At 37.5% G+C, this 24,547-nt stretch overlaps 1 protein-coding gene across 2 annotated transcripts in view; it reads right to left on the minus strand.

Annotated features, from left to right (window-relative positions):
• LOC149300404 (traf2 and NCK-interacting protein kinase-like) overlaps nt 1-23,739 on the minus strand; it is a 98,471-nt gene extending 74,732 nt beyond the window's left edge. For both annotated transcript variants that reach the window (XM_089485355.1, XM_089485354.1), the window contains exon 1: nt 23,680-23,739. The gene's annotated coding sequence lies outside the window, so the exon portion shown is untranslated. The remainder of the gene's footprint in view (nt 1-23,679) is intronic.
• Between the last annotated feature and the right edge of the window lie 808 nt (nt 23,740-24,547).

A 24,547-nucleotide genomic window follows, 5' to 3' on the forward strand; every position in this document is an offset into this window, starting at 1 on the left:
TGTTTTTGGTCTCTTACGGGCACATTTTAGACAGACCAGGCCAGACAGAAAAATCTGTTATTTTGAAACTGGAACATAGGGTAACATTCAAATGACCAAGGGTCCGTCAATGGTTACCAGCACAAAGAAAAAGTAAGGAAGAAACTATTTGAAGGGACACTCTCCCTGTGCAAGTTACCTTTTCTCGACAAATCAAAACCTTTTTCTGCACAAAAATGTGATAGTATATTTAGTTTCGGTAGTGAAGCGCTTTTTTTTTTTTTATTATTCCTTTATACACAACCACCTATTTTCTTGGAAAACCAATTTATTTAGAAATGAGATAAAGTGCTCTATTTGAAGTTACATTTCCATAATATATATTTTCACGCAGCGCTTTTGATATTTCAGAACAATTGAATTGTCTTTGTATTGTACCGAGATTGAGAAACATTCCGAGTTAATTAGAAGCATGAAAGAGTGCTTAGATTGGCCACGCTCTCAAAAACCATGACAAATTTAAGAATTATTGTTGAATCGGTTTAATATACGGCTGTAGGTGACTAATTTAACCTTGAGGAAAAGTATGTAGGAGAGCATTAGCTACGTTTTCTCATTCACCTTAAATGAAGATTCATTTCCAGAACCATCATGTTATAAGCAGAAACTAGAGCAGTACGATGGTAGGCCTTGGAGAAGCAGAACACTTATACTGCGAAGGGCAGTCTAACGTTAGGTTAGCATGGGAAAAATTCTGTTTGTTCCATTTCATTTCTAGGCCTGCAGTCCTGGAGGCTGCCATTGACGTCAGCCATGATATTTTGGGTGACTTTCCCAACACCACAAGGAGCTGATTCTTTATGATAATATGCTAATTAAGTCTGTTCCTCAATTAGTCAAGAGTGTCTGGCTAGGTGATTAGGACTGGGCCATTCTACTGTTCACCAGGCAGTAAAAGGATCCAAGGTGCTTGTCATGTAAATCGAAGAAAACAGCTAGAACACATACAGACACACATGAAAACCCATCTTCCTTTTTAACTTCACTGAGAAGGTTGGAGGTAATGGGAACAGTTTTCCATCTGAAGTTCCATCATCCGTCATATTGTTCTATACTTCTAGGTTTCTAAAGACTAGCTTTGAGGTAGAGTTGTGATATAGTTTGAGTGTTATACATTATCTGGAACATCATCAAGAAAATATGATTCCAGGGAGCATAGTTACTACTTACATGACTGAAGTCTTACATGACCTCTCCAGACCTGTGCACAAACATAACTTGACCCAGTGGCTGCAATCTAATCACACAAACCTCAATTCAGCGTACCCTATGCGGCTCTTGTTTACACAGATGTACAAAAGTACATGCTACATGCTTCATATGTAGAGTATATTACACGTATTACACAAACCGGATGAAATCACTCCAAGGTCATACTCATCCATAATAAAAAAAAAACAAACAAACCAAGGCTTAAAAGTCAATGCCTTTGTAGATAACAGAACATGATTTGTAACCAAAGCTTGTATCTATTTCATGCCCCCGTTTACTATTTTGCTGATACACAGTACACTATACCGTATAAGCTCACCATTCTTGCTAGGGACCTTGTATGAAAGCGACATAAGGCTTGATTCCATGCTCACGTAAAAAAAAAAAAATAAAAAAAAAAATAAATGGTAACCACCTAATAGTTAAAGTGCTGCAGGATGTTTGCATTTAATACAGGTAAAAAAAATATATCAAACACAGTTTGCTTTAAAGTGGACTTGGGTATTGCATTTTAAAGCCAGTTTGCATAAAGCAATCCAAAGAGGTTGTTTCATAATAATCTACCGTATTTGCTCGATTATAAGAAAGTTTTTTTCAGAGCAAATGCTCTGAAAAATACCCCTCGTCTTATAATCGGGGTCGTCTTATAATCAGACCTCAAATTAGGTCTGACTATGAGACGACTAAGATCCAGATCCCCCGCAGCTGCAGGGGACCTGGATCCTCCTGTCTCCCCCCCCGCCCCACTTACCGGTACTTTTGAGTCCCCGGTGTGTAGCTGGGGCAGCGTGCAGATTCGCATAGACAACTTCCGCTGCAGCAGGAAGGAGGTGTGGCTAGCAGCGGGGGTTGTCTGCGTCCATTGCGTGCGATGGAACTCTGATTTCTGACAGCTTGGGAAGGTCTGCGCGATGGACGCAGACAACCCCCGCTGCTAGCCACGCCTCCTTCCGGCTGTAGCGGAAGTGCGTGGGATCTACACGCTGCCCCGGCTACATGACAGGGAAGTCAGAAGCACCGGTAAGTTTGGGGGGGGGGCGGGGGAGTGTTAAATGGGGGGAATAAGGCATTTCTGGAGGCAGAGTGCTCTGTGAAATGCCTTTTAACCCCCTTAATGCCACTCTGCCTCCAGAAATGCCTTTTTAACCCTCTATACGCCACTCTGCCTCCTGAATGCCTTAAACCTCCCTATATGCCACTCTTCCCCATAATATGCCTTTTAACCCTCTAAATGCCAGAGTGGCGTATAGGAGTATAAGGCATTTCTGGAGGCAGAGTGGCACATAGGTGGTCAAAAGACATATCATGGGGCACAGTGGCATATAGGGGGTATAAGGCATTTCTGGGGCAGATGTGCATAACTGGGGGGCAGGTTGGAAAATAGAAGGAAATAAAACCAAATTATTTTTCTCAATCATAGCTTTTATTAAAAAAAAATAGTTTAGATGAATTAACATTTACTGGCAAAACTTTTTTCCTATAGGGTCGTCTTATATTCAGGCTTTTTCTTTTTTTCCTAAATTAATATCCAGATTTGGGGGGTCGTCTTATAATCAGGATCGTCTTATAATCAAGCAAATACGGTAGTTAGTAATTGTCCATAGTAGCAGTAGGTTACCTTGGTTTAACAAGGAGTTGCAATTCTAATTATCCCAATAAAACAAAACACAAGTCATAAAAATAGACAAATTAGCAACTTTGCTCTTTAGTCATTCATTGTGATCTTCCAGGAATTTTGTTTGTTTCAATTTTCCTAGCATTTGTATTGAGTCACAAAGATACAGAACATTCAGCAAAATCTTTATTCCTTTAAAAAGGGCAATTCTGTGAATAAACCTAACGTGAAAAAAAATGGTTCACCAGCTAAAATTTGACATCATAAAAGAGTATTTCCATTGTAAGGCAGACAATATAAAAATCAAAAGCACAGCATGTGTCATGTAGGAATCAAAGAACACGCTGACAAATGTGCTATTGATGTACAGATACAACCACAAAGCTGAATGTCCCAAATGCCCAACATATACTCATACAATGGCAGACCAGAATGGCCATCGACACCCCATACTCATCCAATCTGTCACCCTTGTGATTGCCAGTCACTGCACTGGTACTTGGGTTTTCAAGGGCTGAATGATAAGCTCAACTAAGATTAAAGAGAAAGTCCCTTGGAAGAAGAAGAAAAAGGTCTTCTCCTTAGGCATAGAACACAGCGCTGTATACACTTACTTAGGTTAGCATTGACAAAAACCCTTGTTTTATCTCATTCTGCTCCAATAAACCTCCTTTACCGGTAGAACTGGAAGCCGTCATTGTTGTCAGATATTTTGAGTGACTTTCCCTCCTCAACACTATGGCAAAGCTGAAAACATCAGTTGATCCATACAATTGCATTAGTCAGTGGGTCTGGCTGGGTGATTAAGATCGAGCCACTCACTTGTTTAAGCAGTATGATAGGGTGCTAGAAGACATACAGGTTGCCGATATGTAGCTGGCTGGACATACTAGGCTAACCAGTTTAGGAATTCAAGAAAAGTTTTTGCATAAGCCATCATAAGGACTTTGTAAGTAATATAGATTGTATACAATGTAAAAATAATGTATAAATAAATGGCATTGGTTTACACCCTGAAAGAAACTTTACTCCTTAAAATATAATCAAAGCATTTTGAGAAAAATTGAATATGCATTTAAAAAAAAATAATTTGGGTGGCAGAAACAGGGCTTTTGTAAAACAAATCCAAGAAATCCAGTGCTTTAAAAGTAAAAAAAAAAAAAATTAAACAGATTTTTAAATTTTAGACATTTCGTTAAATAAAAAAAAAATACATTCTGTGAAAAAAGTTTAGAACTAACGGATAAATAAAAAAATGGTTCTAATATAGACGCTTTGGATATGATTAAATTCACTGAAGTGTGAGATTGCATTGCACTATACCTGACACTATAAAATCATTCCATCATGTTGATGCTCCAAAGCGATATTAATCACATCACAGAACAGAAGTATCACATGAGACAATGTCAGATGAGGCCACCATATCTGGTAATAAGTTCTTGATACAGCTTTTAGTCAGATTGATTTCCGCAATCCTCTTGTTACGAATACATTTTCAGATCTGTTTTGTATTTGCAGGACTAGAAATCTATGATGATTTTAATGTTTGACTAAGGCTGAGCCGTCGTGTCTTTTAGGTTTATCACATTAGAGAACACGGAAGAGGGAGGCATCAGTGGAATTAATGGGAGCTTTCAATTCAAAACTGAGCGCACAGTAAATACAGGAAAGCGCAGACACTGCACTATACGGAAAGCAGTGTTAATACGCAAGTCTGACCCTATTAGACAGAGATGGGGCATTAGAAGACTATGGAATCTCCTTGCAGGCTTGGAGCCCAGGGAATTCCAACGAGAACAAAGCTATATGCTTTACTATGAAGGGTTAATGTAGAGTTTTTAGTATTATGAATATGTCCCCCTTCACAGTTATTCTGGCTACACTGGTAAAGCAGTTTAATATATCGCTTCTCAAAAGGAGGCATATTCACTTAATGTGAAAGAGTTTGAAAGTGATTTGGAAATTTTAACTCACAGATTTAACCATGCATTTTGAAGGGCTTTCCCTATCAAGCCTCAATTTATGAAGAACCAAACTGGATTAGCTAAAACCCTTAGGTTAAGAGAATAAACTCCATAGATTCCAGGTAACAATGTGTCTTTCTATTATCCAAACATAGACGGTCTACTTTGTATACAGGAATAAACCAGAATGATGTGTTAAAACCAAATTAAATTATAAGCTATTAAAACGTTATTATCCTCTTTACTAGATGGACAAGCGTTGGCAAGTACCCGCAATGCAAAGTGAATGACATACCTGTCCAAACAATCAAAACGCACAGACTATCCTCGCTTACGACACATCTGATGCGCATTATAGACAATCTAGATTTAAGACTGTGGCAACAGAATGGGATCATGAGAATTTCCAATTTATTAAAATTAATTTGGATTTAAATCTTTCCAAACTATGCAAGTAGAATTTAATCTACCCTTACGTGAATGGCTAAACTACTGCAGAGTAAGGAAGTTTTTTTTCTTCCAGTTTAATTTGGATGTCTATCTCTTAATCGAATGCAATTTTGGCCGAAGAGAAAACAATAAAACTACTGACAAATTGTGTTGAAGTTGTACGTCTTGCTACTATTTTGGTTTTCCCGAAGGCTCTGACTCAATGGGAAAAAGATTTCTCTTCGAGTATTGACATCCGGGAATGGAATATGGTGCTTAAATCTAATGGAAGCCCACTACAAAACTTTAAAATAGGTGGTAGTTAACTCCCAGGAGATCTAAATTATTTCTTCAAGAACCCTCTCTGTTGGAAATGTGGGGATAATGCTGAAGACATAAAACATATACGGTGGGATTGTCCTCAGATTACAATGGCCTGGGAAAATAATAATATAATAGAATAAATCAAACCTGGGCACCTGCCATGGCTCTATTACATTTGAGTCTCCCTAAGTTAGCTAAAAAAAAAAAAAAAATGGTTCTTAATTCGAGCATTGATGGTCTTCAGAATCTCAACTGCCAAAAATTGGAAGTTTTCCAAAATAGATTCTATATTTTTATTCTATAACCAGTAATGTTACATTTATAGATGAAACAATGTATTGTTCTTCTAATTCTCTACATGCTCATATTAATTGGGTATTAAAAATAAGCAATATATACACATCAGAGACTTGGGTACCAGTATTAGCAAACATTTTTGGGCCAGAGTCTCCAATTTCTGCATGAAACCAAGTCACATACCTCTAGGTGTCAACACTACATGTTGATGCAGAGACTTGGTTTAGAGCAGAGTTTTTACCTTCCAGAAAAGCAAACAAAATACTCACACACACTTACATACATCACGCAGCTTGGCAGATACAGTTTATTTTGGCAAGACATATTATATTATATATGATTCTGCCGGGGGATAAACGCAGCAATTTGAAGAATAATCTGTTTAACCCTTCTTTTCTCATATCAAAGGCAGTGGGAGCAGCACATGGGTTCCATCTGGGAAGCCACCAAATACCTTGCACCCATCCTGTAATCTAAATGTATATAAATATATTTAGATTAAACAGAAGGGGCGCAAGGTGTTTGGTGGCTTCTCGGATGGAATCCATGTGCTGCTACTGCTGTCACCATCTCTCTCATTATCTACCCCTTCTCTTTATCGTCATTATCTCTACATGTTCTTACTATGTCTCCTCTTTTGCACCATCTCTTACCTTTCTTGGTGGAAATGGAAGGTCCGTTCCTACAGATACTCCATTATATATATATATATATATATATATATATATATATATATATATATATATATATATATATATATAGCTCCATTGCGGTGGGCACGGCTTCAGTGCTGAGTGCCAGGATATGACATCATATACCGGTGCTCAGCATCAATAGCTCGCATGCTTCGCGAGGGAGCAGCGAAACAGAGGTCTGTAGGAATAGACCTTGCGCACCCTTTATTTTGGCCGGATTAAAAAAAATTAACTGGTCACAACGGGCACACCAAGGCCTCTGTTGTGACAGGCATGCCACAGGTTCGCCATCACTTGGATACACGAATCATCTTAACTCTGCACAATTATTCCTTCCCATTAAATAACCTCACCCCTATTAAGGTTGCTCAATTAATTCAATTGGTTTGGGCAGGTGGGTCAAGGAGATTATTCCCCATCATGTAGTTATGTTAGTTGGCCAATTTTTGCCATAGATCTGACCTCCCTTGGGTAACATTTTCCTGCAGTTCTAAAATACATTATCTTCAAAACAATTACACAGATTTAAAAAGGTTCTAAAAGCCAAGAAGGTGGTACTTCTTCTTTACAGTACACTCAAAGAATATTTATTCAAGTCTGAATAAATGATTTAAAAATATACACCCATCAATTCACTCAACATAAATATGTGGATAACAGAGTTATGAAAGACTCATGAAGGGTAGCCAAAAAGCCGTGCCATTTTCTACCAGTCACTGTAAAGCTCCACTTCATCTTAAGTTATATTATTTTTTCATGATCTTCATGCCAAGAATAGATTGAACGTCTCTTAAAGATAATTTTATCTCATTTTCACAGATTGATAATAAACACATAAAATACTACCTGCAGTAAGCGTAGTAAATTAATGAATTGATTAAATAAATGGATCCTTTTTTACTAGTATACTCATCCTGTGGGTAGTATTCAGCACATATTTGTTGCAGAAGGGCCTAGTCTGTCTGCAGGGTGAGTGGCTGGGTTGCTGCCCTCACTATGACTTGGGTTACAGCCCAAGACGGAGGACGACTTCCATGGTAGAATGACCATGCTTCTGCAATACACATCATTTTCACCTATTATAACTTATAAAGCATTGCCCTGCAATATGCAGGGTGTATAAACTCATGGAAGGGAGTGAGTTACTCAATTATTTCAGAACACCACTTTACCTGTAATGGTCAGTGTTGTCCTTAAAAATGGTGCCAATATGGTCAACCGCTGTCAGCCATGTATTCATCCTGAGCCGTTTCATAAGCTTATTGCAGAGCTGCATCCCCGCCTCCCATTGGATTAAACCCCAAGAGGTAAAAATCCTTACTAAAATAAGAAAAACCCACTTCACTAAAATCTATGACAAGGCACTAAAATCTATGACAAGGCGCCCCCCTTTATATGAATCATATGAAGCTTATATTTCACAGGTGCGGTATGAAATGTACAGATACAATTAGGGCTGAATAGTCAACAAATTAATTTTGTACTGGTAATCATGTGTACTAATGTATGTAATTTGGAAGAAAAAATGCACATATTCCTTGTTTTAATCTAAAACCAACTGAATCTAATCTAGTTTCAACAATCCAAATTATTGCGGGATTCAAAACCCACCACAATGGTGGGTACCAATTGTCTAAGGAGTTATAAATAGGTCTTCAGCAAAAAGCTAATGTAAGCACTACGTGAAAGAGAACATAACGAATGCTCTAATTATTACATCCTCCTGCTCTGCGCCTCTGAAGGGCTACAATTAAAATCTCTGCTTCAGCTACATTAAAAAGGAAATGTTCTGCACCTGTGACAAGAGAACACACGAGGGAGGATACTGGCTTCTAACAATGTTTATCTGGTCCAACAATCCATAGTAGCATACATATATAAATATACATACATTATATATATATATATATATATATATATATATATATATATATATATATATATACACATATATTATAATAGCTAATAGTAATTGTTGCATCATATAGAGATCTGCCTCTGCATATCTTATCAAACATTTATGTGCCTAAATAAAATTAGGAATAGCAGATTAATTTCATAAACACAGTAGTTTATTTGGAGAATCCCTTACTCATTTAGAGATTGGATCGAAATTGCTGTTTAGTGATGCTTCTTGTTAGGTTTGTCTTGTAAACGTAACATATGCCTTTTCACCTTTTATAGCATTCTTTTTAGATAATGCAGGGACCTGGAATAGGTTTTGTTGGTTTCAGAGTGCCATGTTATTAGGTGGACCAGTTGGGATTTTCGGGTGCTGTCCCACCGAGCTGTCGCGCTTTTGCATGGATCTTGAGCAGGTTAGGAAGATCACTGAACCTCTCCTGTCCAGCTTATTTAGCTATGAGATCTATTAAGGTCTATGCTTCTGGAGTTACATGTATAGGACGGTTGTTCAGATCAAGCACCCAGCACATTTTGGGCATTGGGTTTGAATAATTAAAGCCGCATGTTAAAAAACATATACTTCCGTTTTTATATAGAAATGCAGATTTGACATGCATTTAACAAAAAATATTCCTGATCGAAACACACAAAGAAAATGATGAAAGTACCCCCCCAATCACTAGAATTTAAAAAAAAAAAAAAAAAAAAAAAAAAGATCTCTGAGCTGTCACAGCAATTGAGACATTTTTGGGGGTCTGCAGAATGCGTAATGTATCACTGGCAAACAAAAAGGGATTAATTCACTAAATCGAGTGATAGGAGCAGAGTTGGCTTCCATTCCAACTTCGTTGTGCATTATGAAGGGCTTCTCTGGAGCACATCTAAGTAAAAACAACCCAAAACTGCTGGCACTAAAGTGATTAATGGGGGTTATTACTCAAGTCAAACCATTTAAGTACTACTGCAGCTCTATGGAATATGATTGTGCTATATAAATCAATAAATAATAAAGAGTGACACTCACCTCCACTGTGTCCCTGTAATCGCTCACCTCCGGGTATTATTTTGTACACTTCATAGATTTTAGATTCCCCACAGCTGCAGCTCATACAGGATCCCACCATTTCATTATAAACCCTCTAATTCCTTTCCCTCCTGAACATTTTAGAGGATCTGAAGATAATGTATTTTGTTATCAGAAGATGAATAACGCGTCTATGACCATTCATGAAAGCTCGGGTTTTTGATAAATACCTTTTATTTCTGGCACCTTTGATTTATAAATCATGGACAAATAACAGGAGTGAAGACTGTTGCCAAATTAGAGAAATTTAATCAAATCCGCTGAAATTGGGACCTGCAGTGCAGAAATGTATGTGGCTATAAAGCCTTTATTTACTGCCAAAAACTATTACTTAATCAGTAAATATATTACTGATCAGTATTTAAGTACCACCACATCTTCTGGATTTAGGCATCAACCAAACCCTTGGTGATACCTGTGAACCAGTAATCTAGTTCATCATTATTTTACTGACCCGTGAAGAAACATTACCGTATTTGCAGGGACCTAAGGGTTGGGGGTACAAACTTTGATGATACAGGGGTTCAGGAACTGTGGTCTATATTTTTCTATATTAAATGCCTTTACATAAACGTGTACAGTTTAAATAAAAGTAATTGCTATTCATCCTATTCTAGGTTCTAAATTCTAAAGGAGTTGTGTGTGCTCTATGTTTTGTCCATGATGTTTTGCGATTTCATAACCTTTGGTAACTGTCCAACAGTAATCATTTTTCTGTTCTGGGACAAACATTTTTTTCACACTAGATGAAAGATTTATATTCCAAAAGATTGTTCTGTTACGCTTGTATTCATGGCAAGTAACCAGACATTGGCTGTAACACTTCTCCCTCCTTAAACAGATCACATCTTGCAACCTTTATAAAATCTTATATTTTCAATTTATCAAAACTGTATAAAAAAAAAAAAAAAAATTGCTCCATTTTTAACACTTTGCACCAAAATCACTTTGTATACATAAACCTCGCTATTGCTTCCGAATGATTGCCGACATTAAACATTGAAATAGTACAGCTTTCTTTCCCTGCGCAAACTGATGGCAAAAGCAAGCAGAACCGTTAAAAATCGATATAATAAAGAGTTAACGCTAGAAATTACACAAGGGTCTAGATCTTGAATGATATAGATAATATCTGAGTAATAAGCAATCTGTCTTTAGATTACATGAAAAATTTATACTTTAGAAGAAAAATGGAAAGTATTTTTGTTGGCAGGGAAAGCAAACACTTCCTATTTTTTCCTTCTTCTTCTTGGCGGAGCATAGTGGCATATTGCAAGCATATCTTCCCAGTTAAATTTTTTAGAATAAATCACAGCACACAACGTTCCATTTGCTTCCAGCAAAAAATTAATGTTGCAAACCATAGGTCTTTACTAAAAATAATGAGGTGTCACACTGTTTCTTCTCAACAAGGAATCCTCTTTAGAATGTTTCTTAGAAAGCTTTCAATTTGTTCTTTTGCTTACATTCTGTGGGTTTAGGAAGGGGGGAAAAAAAGGCATAGTAAAGTGTGTTTGCTTAATGTTCCCGATCCAGCTGGCATGCCTGCTGTAACAGTGGCAGTATCCCCCTATCACGGTCTGGAAGAACAATGGGACATGAAAAAAAAAAAATAGTGCGTCATAATCCAACCACAAGCTTTATCGCAGAAGCAGGGTGTCAGATGGAAGGCCAGACACCCAGAGGCAGTGACATCTGTAACTAGGGCATTTTCAATTAAAAAGATAAAAAAAAAAAATAAAAAAAAAAAAAGGAGGAACAATGAAGATGGCGCAGTACACAGGTCTCCCCACAGCTGTCGATGAGCTGTTCTCTCTCACTGCACTGTATTTAAAAATTTATAACATGCCCCGTAAAGCACAAATTAACTCTGAATAAAAAGAACGCCACAGATGCGCGTTTAATGTGTAGCAATTGTTTGTCCATACTGCCATCGTAATATTTATCGGTGCTAAAAATATGGAAAGTATGATTTTAAACAGAGCTCAGAACGGTGATAAAGCCTGACCACCACTTATGGACAGCCGTTTCATCCTTAATGGGCTTGAGGTTGGATACTGGCTTATTGCTTGAGGCTAAGAGCAATGCATGAAGGGGATGCAAAAGACCCCTCCACTAAAAAAATAAGGGGGTAGCAGAGGCATTATTAAAAACTAGACTATACCCACCAGAAAAGCTCAGAGACTTGCTGTTCCCAAGGAATCTTGTAGTGTCTGCGCCACGAGCTGTGTTTAAAGGTTGTCTAGTACAACATACATTTGTTCCAAGGGGTCCATGTATAAAGTGGCTATAGAGACAGATTAGTGTTGAATAATGCCTCTGCTAACCCCTTTAACAAATAGATTTAAAAAAAAAAACATTTTGAGGAAGCGCTCCAAGAGGCTTGGTTAATGTCAATACCAAAGAGAAACAGACATTGGGGGGGAGAAGAGGCAAGAGAAGAAGCTGAGCTGCAGAAAAAAGGAGACGAGGGCAGGAAAGCAGTTGGTGGAGAAACTAGGGACACATTGAGAGTGTGAGGATATCGTTTTAGCCTTCTGCTGTATATTTCTTCTTTAACAAATTACAATTGGTTTAAAATTGTACCAAACTATAAAGGGTACGGCCTATAACCGGGACAATATACGCAACCTGATAAGAACATTCAAATGGAATTATGCTTCATATATTAATGTGACAATTAACAATAGTTTCATATGTTCAGAATCAATATATCTTCCAGCCTACCATACTAAAGACGCCAAGCATATTTGTCAGGTTCCTAAAAGCTACACAAATATGTCAGGTATGTCTTAACCGGCACAACAAAGAGAAGGGGTTTATTTATAAACATTGAGATATAGGGGAGTTAAGATTAAAAATATATTATGTGACCAAAAGTTGAGCTACTGGCACATCCCATTTAAAAACCATGGGCATTAATATGGAGCTGCCCACCTTTGCGGCTATAAGCAGGCTCCACTCTTCTGAGAAAGCTGTCCAAAAGATTTCTGTGAGAAATTGTGGCCAATTAACCAAAACATTTGAGAGGTCAGGCACCAATACATCCTGAAGGTGTTCAGTGGGGTTAAGGTCAGAGTTCCTCCACACCAAACTTGTCAAACCATGACTTTGTTTTGTGTACAGAGACACACAGTCATATTGATGCCACAAAGTTGTAAACATACAATGGTCTAAAATCTCTATGTATGCTGTAGAAATATAAAATCTCTATATTACCCTTCTCTGGAACTAAGAGGTCTAGCCCAAACCATTATACATTATATATCCACCACACTTTACAGTAGGCACAATGCATTCTGGTAGGTAGTATTTTCCCGTCATCCACCAAAGCCAGATTTGTCCATCAGACTGTCTGAAAGTGAAGTGTGCTTTATCATTCCACCAAACACATTTCCATGAGTCCAGTGTGCTTTACACCACTCTAGCAGACACTTGGTATTGTGCAAGGTGACCTTGACCATGGAAACCCATTTCATGAAGCTCCCAACACACAGTGCTTGCACCGATTTTGCTTCAGGATGCAATTTGAAACTCTGTAGTGAGTGATACTACAGAGGATAGGTGATTTGTATAGACTACATGCTTAGCACCCAGTGGCCCACTCTACGGCTGAGCTCTTCAGTAGGACCTATTCTATGGCCAATGTTCGTCTATGGAGATGGCTGGCTATTTGCTTGATCTTATATACCATTAGCAATGGATGTGACTGAAACCTAAACTCAATAATAAGGAGGGGTGTCTATGCACTTTTGTTTATATCATTTATCAGTAAACCATCCATTCACATGATTTGAATGAATTATTTGCTACGAGCATTTCCCCTTGCAGGTTAAGGAGTGGCATCATGATTGTCTCACGCTATATGAAAGGCCCTTCTATCAATACTGGATTACTCTGGAGGAGAAGGCAATGCTACACAAATCACTAGAAGCACCATATTCTCCTGCATAGAAACATACTGTCTTATAAAAAACTTGAATACACAATTCCAGTTAGTACTTTTCATTTGTTTGATTTCCTGGAACGCACAGCAAAGATATACGCAACTATTTAAAACCACTACGTAACAACTTGCCTCTGATGTTACACTCACATTTATGTAAACTGTTTAAAAATAGAACAACCTAGATTAACAATTTGTGTTAAACATGTGGTCCCATTAAACAACAGCCACAGAACACATCAGTCTTTACTTAAAAAAAATATTAATAATTAAATTATAATTAAAAATAATTTAAGTACATCAATACTGAGATTTTTTTTATTTTTTGTATTCAGGGGATGTTACAAATGTGCAATAAAATACTTCCAGATACGTTGCAGTAAATATTATATAGTTAAACTTTAAAATATATGCTCTTTCATATGTTTCTTCAAGTTTTCTCATACATTATTATGTAATTGGCAACTGTTGGCGAATTACACTTCTGGTAACAATGAGGGCTAGGGGCAACGATTGTCATATTACAGACAAATGGAAATACACTGCGGGTGATTTATCATCATCACATGCATTCACTTCTCCAAATCTGCAAGAAAGCAGGAACCTCCTGTGTGCTTGTCTTTTCAGTTGAAATCATAGGCCGAAGACAGGTTATTGCTATATATATATATATATATATATATATATATATATATATATATATATATATATATATATATATATATATATATATATATATATATTACACATACACACACACACACACACACACTTTTTAGTTATCACTCAAAGTGGACCTATTTCTTGATTTCTGGCCTATTCATCAGTGTGGTGTTTGGATTGGACAGTTATCTTGTTTTGACTCGGCTTGTTTTCTGACCTCTTGATCCTGCCTGCTCTGAACTTCTTGCGCCTGAGGTCCACCATTTCTAATAAAGACATACACAAGGTGTGACAGCAGTTGTGCTACAAAAACAGTTGAAGTGTCAAAGTTTGAAGTGTCAAAGAAGAGCAAGAATTGGGTGTAGGAGTAAAGAGCAAATTAAGGCCAAGACAGCCAACTCTCAATGACTTGGCCATCACTAGCTTTTTTTCCCCCCAGATTAGTTCATGTGGAGGGAAAGTGCAGCCAGGCTTATACCGAACCATGGCTGGTCCTGCCAATTTTAATCAATCGGAAAAAAAATACGTCCTTGTGCGTGTCTGGAGTGGATTATTTAAGGGGTTGCTGACCAGCTGCTGCTTCTTTCCTCAAGGAACATATATCTGCTTCGTATAACACAGACCTCTAACATTCCTTCCCTTGTGTTCTACATTAGTCTAGAGCAACACCATCTTTAAATATAACACTGGCCACATTGGACCATTTTGTGCAACAATAGTAGCTGGAACAGGTAAACAACTGATTAAAACCTCGTACACACACACACACACACACTACAATTCTGCATTTAAATAATGCATTAAAGAAAAAGGAAAGACAGAGGACACATATTACCAACAAATGTAACTAATAGGCTGACCATAAGAACAGTCCTTTTCCCCTGAGAAGTATTTATCTCTAAATAGTTATTACACCTACCTAAATGACAATGGGAAAACTGCTGAACTCTCTAATCTGTGAAGCCTCAGACCGTTTACAGTATGACCTACTTTTCGGTGGATTTGATTCACATGAATGACCAAAGCTTCAAGGAAATGATTCTGTGAGGTTATATTCATTAAAACGCTTCTTTTTATGGCTTTAAGCTTTAGGGAATGGAAACACATTTCAGTTATATGGCCACGGAAAGACTTGGATAATAAATCTAGCACTACCAATACAAAAGGGCAAATTCTAATATTTTACAATGTTTGGAACTCTGGCAACACGTAGGAGAACTAATCTACTGAACTAAATAATTTAGCAGCACTACAAGGATCAAAAATATGTTTGTAACCACTGTTTGCTAATGAAAAAATGTTGGGATAAAGCCCTCTGCCTAGATCCTTACCCCATCAGACACATTTATATCACTAATTCCAGTCATTTGGAGACATAGAACTTCTTGCGGAATGCATCTATAAAGAATTTTACAAGCCAGTGACAAAATATTACCATAAATTTGCAAGGGGACAACTCAAAAATCAGGGATCAATCAGACATCATATGCATTAAAGTACGCTATATCCAGAAAAACAGATATAGATAGAGAAACATGTTGTAACCATAAAGGCAGTATAAATGTAACCCACATACACTAAGATACTACTAACCTAAATAAAGCCAATGTGACATTGACGTGTGATTCTGACTTTCCTCCAAGTTCATAATGAGATCCATAAATGCAAATTCCAGCTCAGTTTTTCCATCTCATCTAAATTTCTAACTAGGTACCCAATAAGGCCCAGAAATCCAGTCCTCCCCACTGTCTGCTATCGGTTCTGACAGCACAAGAACTCGTGACGCTTTACGGACTGCCGGTTAAAGTTGTGTCGGGCAGAATATCCATACTTTATCCTTAGATAGATAACATGGTTTCCCAAACGGAGTTGACATTTCTATTATCCTGGTAAAAAAAGAAAATTGAGAACGTATTTGATTTTAACCCCTTAAGGACAATAGGCGGTACCTAAACCCATTGAAAACAATGTATTTTGAGCCCGTACATGTATGGGCTTTGTCATTAAGGGGTTAAGCCTGGCACCTAGTCATCTCATAGTTAAATTGTTATTAATAACAAACTGGGAGACCTGTGCAATACAAGAATTGTTGCATTAAAAGCATGTTTAATACAACTACAATTTTAGTACAACTTAGCTTTCATATTGGCCCCGTTATTGGTTATTGTAGTCTTTAAATGAATCACATACAGATTATATATGCATTGTATAAAGTGGGAGGCACTTTAATGGCTAAACAAAGTCACCGACCAGGCTCTGGTTTTCAAATAACTTTAACATAGCCTAAGGCTGCTCACAAAATCAACATCAAGACCCAGAGTGACAAAAGGGATCTGTCAAGCTCATTGTCACCCAGACAATGATTAACTGCTGCAGCACCAGAGAACAAGGACAGACACTCTGCTTCCAAAGAAATCATGGCTTCCATCAACTGGTTAAAGCCTGGAGGTCATACTGCGTCAGCTGAGAGGGCAGAGAAGAAGAAAAAAAATAAAATAAAAAAAAAGCACCAAACAATGCTTTTTGATGAACCAATAAAACTGGCAGAGAATCTTTCAACCACATAGAAATATAGGATTTAATGGCAGATAAGAACCATTTGGGCCATCTACCGTGCTTTTTAAAGACTCAAACATAAATCAGTCCTAGGTCTTGTCTAAAGCCATATGTCTATCCAATTTATGTTTTATCCCTTTATTGTATTACCCATTTCTGCTGGGAGGCTGTTCCACTTATCTACCAACATCTCAGTAACAAAGCTTCCTTACATTAGATCTAAGCTTCAGATCCAGTTTTATATTATGACCTCTTGTTTCACCATTTCCCTTCCTTTGTAAAAAACTTCCCTTCTGTACTTTGTTAAACCCCTTTACTTATTTAAATGTTTCCATCACATTTCCTCGCTCTTTGCTTCTCCAAAATATACATATTGAAATCCCTTAGTCTTCCTAATTTTTATCCAGTAAGAAATTCACCATTTTACTTTGCAGAATGAGGCAAAGAGTCAAACAATTTATTATATTTTATTTGCTCACTGCTAGAGATTTTGAAAAATAAAATTGGTAACTTTACTAACAATATTTTCAAAACTTTTTAACATTGTTTATTTAATTTTTGTACCACGTGCCACTCTGTAAATCAGACCCGGCTGAAAAACCTACTACTTTCTCAAAACACGAACTCATGCCAACCAAAGCAGTCCCTCAACAGTCCCTTCCTCAAGTTCTCGCTGAGCAACATGGCAACAAAAAGAAATGATTGCAACAATATTAAGACTCTTTACCTGGGGCTCCAACCCCATTACCAGTCATCTAACACAAAAGGCTTTGCAATATTTACAGCATCCTCAATTGTCACTTGGCTACTGGGGCCACCATATTTACATCCAAATATTTATTTATTTTTATTCACTGTCCCAAAGGTCCCTGTGTACCCTAAACCCCAGTTTCTCAGCATCACCTCCTTCTCCTAGCGGTAACACCCAATAATTTTCCAATTCAGACAATATCCCCGGCGCAGGACTCCCATGCAAGTTTACTCACTGGATGGATAACAAGCCAAGGCATATTGATAGAAGATTAAAACCCTATGCATGAGGAGTTGAGTCTAGTTCTGAACACATTAAATAGTTTACCTTTTTAACAGATTCTGTAAACTTACTGATACATACAATAAGCAGTTTTTGCATCCAAAACTAAAAAAAAAATAATATTTTTTTTTTTTAAGTTGAAGTCACACAGTAACTTCTCATTGAAAGGTTTGATTGTTATATTCTTAGGCTTTACCGAATGAGCACAGATATTTTGTCTTCAACGTGACCCATCCCTCATTGGCTGCGGGTCAGTTGTCTCCATAGCAACCAGTGGGGAATGCTGCTGCCATCCATTCATGGCTGCCGTCACCCGAAGCCCTGGTTTATATCCTTGACGCAGACGATTTTAGCCTTTCATGGACAGAGTTATAACTTCCATGGGTAGTAACAATGCGTATGTCACTCATTTAAAAGAGGGGGAGAAAAAAAAAAATTAAAAAAAACCTGCTAACTTACTTGGACAAACGGACGTTGCCAATTCTTTTAATCTGGATCTTGAAGTATCAATCCTACATTGACATTTTATATAATGGCTCACTATGAAACCAAAACTGGGATATTTATTTTGTATAAACACGTGGACATGTTAGGCGACGCTAAAGATTAAAATCCATTGGGGGATTTCTGATAAATCCCACCATGCATTTGCAAGGGGGAAGAGAAAAAAACCCTTTAATTGAGAAGGGACATGCTGCTATCACATGCATTACAGGTCATATGATGCCTGCAATGATATTAGTTATTGTTTTTATATGGTGTCATTATATTCTACTATAAAGAGACACAGTGCTATATATATTTATTATAAATACTATGCTGTATGTACTCATCTGGAGTATCACTAGAAATAATGTGATATGTAAAATAACTTAAAATATAACAAGGAGCTGTACTATTTGTACCAGGGTCTAAAAAAGCCAGCCTGCTTCTTCAGAAAGCAACGAAGATCTGTCGACAACTGCTGTTCTGACAAGTACAAATATATTCAGCAGTTAAGGGACAGCAAGTTTGTCTACCAAACTAAGGAAGACCCATAAAAAAATAAAGAAAATATTTAACCTAATCCCTTGTTCAGCTAAATACAACCTTTCAGCAAGTGACAAGCAGAAGACCTTTTGAATCATATCAAGCATCTCAAGTTTCTGTTATTTTATGGTATGTTAATTTTCAAAAGGCTACAAGTTAAACAAGTAGACAATTTTATATAAAAAAAATAAAAAATTCCCCTCTCTTAGAAATTCTAAAAAAAAAAAAAAAAAAGGTTACAGGATGAGCTGGTGCTAGAGGCCCAATATTGCACAAAAGTCAGTTGCCTGGACAGCCATTTTAGGGATGTTATAGAGGGCAAGGGAATTGCTGTTGCGCTTCCCACCCCCAAATAAGAGCCACCAATCTATTGCCTATAGCCCATACACAAAATGTGTTGCCATTTTTTCTCTCGCTTTCTTCATTTCTTGCTTACAGCTTACATTCCAGAGAAAAATGGGAGAAATGCAAGGCAAAGAAGAGATGGTAATTAATGTTCAATATCAGACAGTTAAACCAAAATTTGTTATTATTAGGGTAGAAATTACAAATTCCAGAAGGTTGAATAATCCATAATTTTTTCCTGTTTACTCAGGTGAAGACAGTTTCTCCTGGGTTGGGTCAAGTCAATTTGAAATGTTCATCCAGGAACAAAAAAAAATAAAAAATATATTATATAAATAAATAAAATCACCCCTTTTTTCTACCCCTATCATTAACTGTCCATCCGCTTATGATTAAATGCAGGATCATTATTGGCTCTGTGCTATACACTACTCTGTGTCAGGACTCCACACCGTATTTTAAAAAAGGCAGAAAAAAAAACCAAAAAAAAACAGTTTGTTTCCATGGATACCTTTGTCTGTAGATAAATTGCTGTAATTTAAAAAAGACCTAAACTTGTCTAAAACATTGGCAAAGATTGCACTGAATCGCTGTATTGAAGATATGGTAGAGCACTGATTATTAACTGCTGGGAAAGTGTGAATTAGGACAATTATACCATCTCCCTGCTTTAAAGAAAGCGAGGCCTGCAGCGTATGACAGCGGTCTCCAAGCCATCGGCGTCCCCCCAAACGTAGTGCCAATATAACTAATCTTTGTGACCCATTCCTACTTTGTTATCTAATTAAAGGGTAAAAATAAAACCAGAGAAAAAAATGCATGCGAGATATGCATGTGTGCCGTGCTTAAATTGTGAGGACCACCTTGTGAGTCAGCCTTGCCCTGCCTGCATGAGCCACCTACACAAAGCTCTTTTAATAAAAACAAAAAGGGGGTAATGTGGCACTTTTGGGGTAATAGAGGGAAAATGTTCAACCTTGAGCCTAGCCACTAGAGGAGAATGCATTGTGAGTCCGCGAACACTCACAGACCCGACACTGCCGGGTAAAAGTGAAACCCTGCTTGGAAAACATAACAATGAACCTATCCCTGGCAATGAAAGGGTTACGCCGAGCTTTATCAGAACGCGCCGAGAAGCTGTCAGGCCGACATACTTTCCAGCTGTAAAGTTACATGTGGCATACTGGTGTGTGGGTGTTTTCCTGCAAATTCTGTGTATGAGGTTATGAACATCTTACCGATGCATACTTAATGAAGATCTTTATTTTTTCTTTTAACGAGTTATTCCAGTTCACATTGATTGTTATGAGACAAGCTGAAAGCTACGTGTGGTTTTAGTAGAACTTTCCCAGCAGTCACTTAATGCTAATAAAAGGTCCCAGCAAACAAAGCTTTAATGGGCACGATTTTCAAGCGTTACCAGTTCAAAAATGCCCCTACGGTGCCTTGTAAATTAAAAGGGAGGATATGAGGATGAAAAGAGTCATTCTCCAAGATGGGAGACCAGGCATGACCCTGTAATTCTTTCTATACAACCGGTACTTCTTGTGCGTGACAGAAAGCTCTGTTACTCCACAATATCAGCGCTATAGGCACCCACAAAACATCCTTTTTTCTATAATCTTTGACAAAGTGAAGATTTGAGGTTCTATTTACATCATACATAAAGCAACTTGACAAACTACATTTGCTGCTGTTCAATACGCTTCTGCTTTCCTGTTAGTTTAGTCCTCCTCGTGTCACATTTACCAAAATTATTTGTTTCTGAATCAATATTCCATACTCTCACACCATACACTGCCTTAAAAAACTCTTTACAAAGGGACACTCAAGCTATCATATGTACTTTGATGAGTATGAGAGGTTGTGCCCCCCCTTGCAAATGTTTGTGGGGATTCAGCAGATACCCGTCAATATGCATTTGCCCCTTTTCCACCCTCCAGCTTTTTGCAGAGCCGAACACATCTCAACGCACATGACATACCTCCAAGCATGGGTCACACCTGAATGTGCTCCTATTGATTTCAATAGGAGCTCTTTCCTGCTACTGATCGGCAGCCAATCAGCATCAAGAAGTGTGGGACAAAGGAGGATAGCATTTATTTCTCTGTCAAGCAAGTGCTTTTTTTTTTTTTTTTAACTGTTCTTTTAATAATAGTAATAAAATAAAAAAATAAAAAACACCAACCACCCCCTATTATGTTGCCCTCGTTTCGCACCTCACACAACCTCAACTTTAATTTATGCTCTTCTTCCTACTTGTAAATTACTCTGTGAAGACTATTTAACATGTCTAAAAATACCTAATATTTCTATCTCACAACAGAAATAAGAAACAAACCATTGAAAATCACACACCATGATGAACGGGTGTGGAAAAGTCAAGATGTTTCACGCACATGCCTTCTAGACACTGTGTACATCAAAACAATTTCTACTATGGAATGCAAGCAGTTCCAAGGGCAAGAAACATAAAACATGTTTAAGTTTCAACTTGTCTTGTGGGGAAGAAGAAGAAGAAGAAAAAAAAAAAAGTATATTTCACCAAATAAAAACACATGCTCATCCCTGTGTCAACGACTTTGTTTTCTATGTTTATTACTGTACGTACTCAATCCAACCATAGCAAAAAAAAAATAAGCAGGTTATGGCACATTTCAGTGTTTCACTTCAAAAATGTAAAGCAAATATTGACCATAATCCTCTATTTCTGTAGATCATCAGAGAACGTATGAACGACCTTAGAAACATAGAATTTGACCGCAGATAAACATTTGGTCAGTCTAGTCGGCAGCTTGCATGGAGAGCTGTAAGCTGCACTGTAGAGATCTGGAATAAGGCAGACTTGGGTAACTAAGTGAGTGATGCAGTATGTCATTGCATTATTTTAAAATGGAAGAGCTCAGTAACGTCATTAACGGCTTTTCAAAGGTAGATTAACGGCAAAATGCCCACTTTCCTTCAAAAGTAAAATACAATGTTGGATGCAATTGATAACCAACATCATGCTCTAGAGGGCAAAAAATAAAAAATAAAGTTGTACGTATATACTGTGCATTGTTACAAATTTAGGTCGTGTAAAATGATACAGAATCTGTGGCCGGACACACCGTTCAGCATGGATATCATGTCGATTTAGCACCAGACTTGAAGTAATAACAGTAATCTTTCAATGGGCTGAACGCCAACTATCCGACACCCCACGGATCTGCCCAGTTAACGGGCGCCGAAGATCCGCAGCGCCTCCAATACAAACAAGCAAATATTCAGACTTTGCACTCGACTGAATACAAGGTGCTTTTTAATGCGAATATACACACATACTGTAATGGGTAGCAGAGAAGGGCCTTGGATGGAGCTTACTCATAGACTTGATTGGAATATATTTGTCACGACCCGTATTTAGTCATGGACAATTGTATGTTAGTTTTTCTAGAACTACAGCTTGAGAAAAAAAAAAAGGCAGTCAGGGGTGCTTAGTATCCATGTTTATACCATGAACAGTTACTAAGAGAGATATATATATATATATATATATATATATATATAGTAGGGACGTGCATGGTAGGATAGATTGTTTTGACCATAAACAGTGGCGTGTGGCATTATGTCATTACAAGACTGTTTCGTTTTAGACACACTTTTAAACAGCAGCAGTAAACACTTTACTCACAACGTCTTGTTCTGCGTCACTTCATTATTAACATTGCTACAACGCATGAAGCATTAACCGTTTGTGGAAATTTGCGATTCCATAATATTGAATTGTATTTAAGCTACAGCAATTGAGGCAGCTTTCAATATAAAAGTTAAAACCTAGACGCCTTGTACTTTTGTTTCATTTAGTTAAACTGTAAATTACATTCTTTAGTACTGCAACTCTGGCAAGAACCTACCAGTGCCTGCTATTGTGTCACATGACAATTAAGTGTTCCCATCAAAAAAACGGCAACGAGACAAAACATCTGATTTAAGATTTATTTCTGGGAAGGGATTTAGCCATTGAAATACTGGGAATGATAATTCTAATGCCGTGTTTAGTATTCAGTTTAAAATAGCTCCGCTTTTCCTCAAGCGTTGAGGCAATAAAACAGGATACCGTTTCCCAGAGGCTTCTTTATCTCCTTCTTTTGCTGGATTTTGATAGCAAGCCCAGTGCTGCTGAATGCATTCTACTTACAAGCTGCGTAGACATGATCAAACACGCACCGTACATCATGTGGGAGCAAGTCCAGCTTGCTTAAATGTTTTACTACCTGCGGGTATTTTTTTCTATTGGAGATCAATTTCCCCTTTAAACCCCGTATAGGAGTGATGGCCTTCAGCTAAAGAAACAGGAGTATCTGATCAATAATCGCTCAGACATAAAGGACATTGAACTTAAGCCTTCCAAGTACCTTCCGTGACACTTTTGACCTAGAACAGATCACTGGTTATATAAATCACATCAAAGATTATATATTGCAAGCTCTAGCGCTGCATATTTGCTGACTTTTAATAAATAAAAAGATCACATATTTATTTTGGTTTGGTAGCTTACCTTGTAAACCTGCCCATAGGTTCCATTTCCAACAAGTTCGACCAGTTCAAAAATACCGGCTGGGTCCTACACGAGAAAAAAAAAAAAAAGTTATTTGTTTTCAATTCTAAAAGTTATATTAGACAACTGACCCAAACTTCATGTACTTTTTAAAGTTATGAATGCTTACGTATTTAGATACACGCACAAACGCCCTTTGTATGGGTATTTCTTTATTTTGTGTACGATAAAATTAGTTTCTACAAAACGCACGTTCCACACAGAACAAAATATAGTATTGACGTTAATTGAGGAATGGCAATAAATATGTAAAATAATTATTCTACAGTGTGGTGATCGGATAAGGGCTGACCGTTGGGCTAGGACCCATCTGGTCTACATATTGCATTAATATGCCTGTAAGGGATAAAGCTCTGCAGTTCGTAAAATTAAAAATGTCCAGCTCATCCATCATCAAATCAAAAAGGCTAGAATCTTACAAGAGCTGGAGCTCATACCAGCTTTAATAGAACTTTCCCCATATGCAGACATTGTACACAACTCCAAACACATCATACGCATACACACATACATTATCGCACCAAAACCAGATCCTTATCCACCCCTAAAAATAGTGGACATTTAAGGAAACATGCCAATTCTAAAATACACCCTTTCAGTATATTGCCTTCCTTTGGACATAGAAGGTATAGCAAATCATGAAAGAGACTCCTTGTCATCATGGAGTTGACCTATTCATCATTACCATGCAATATATGCTTCCCATGAAATAATCCCAGCGCTTACAATGACATACTTCCATTTTTCTTGCCTCCATACCGGTTATCTAACCAACCTTAGGCTGCCTTTTAAGCACTTTCAAATAAAT

The sequence above is a fragment of the Sceloporus occidentalis genome, unplaced genomic scaffold (assembly GCF_023333645.1).
Source record: "Sceloporus occidentalis isolate IW3139 unplaced genomic scaffold, rSceOcc1.0.p SCAF_25, whole genome shotgun sequence".
In the NCBI taxonomy this organism is placed as follows: domain Eukaryota; kingdom Metazoa; phylum Chordata; class Lepidosauria; order Squamata; family Phrynosomatidae; genus Sceloporus; species Sceloporus occidentalis.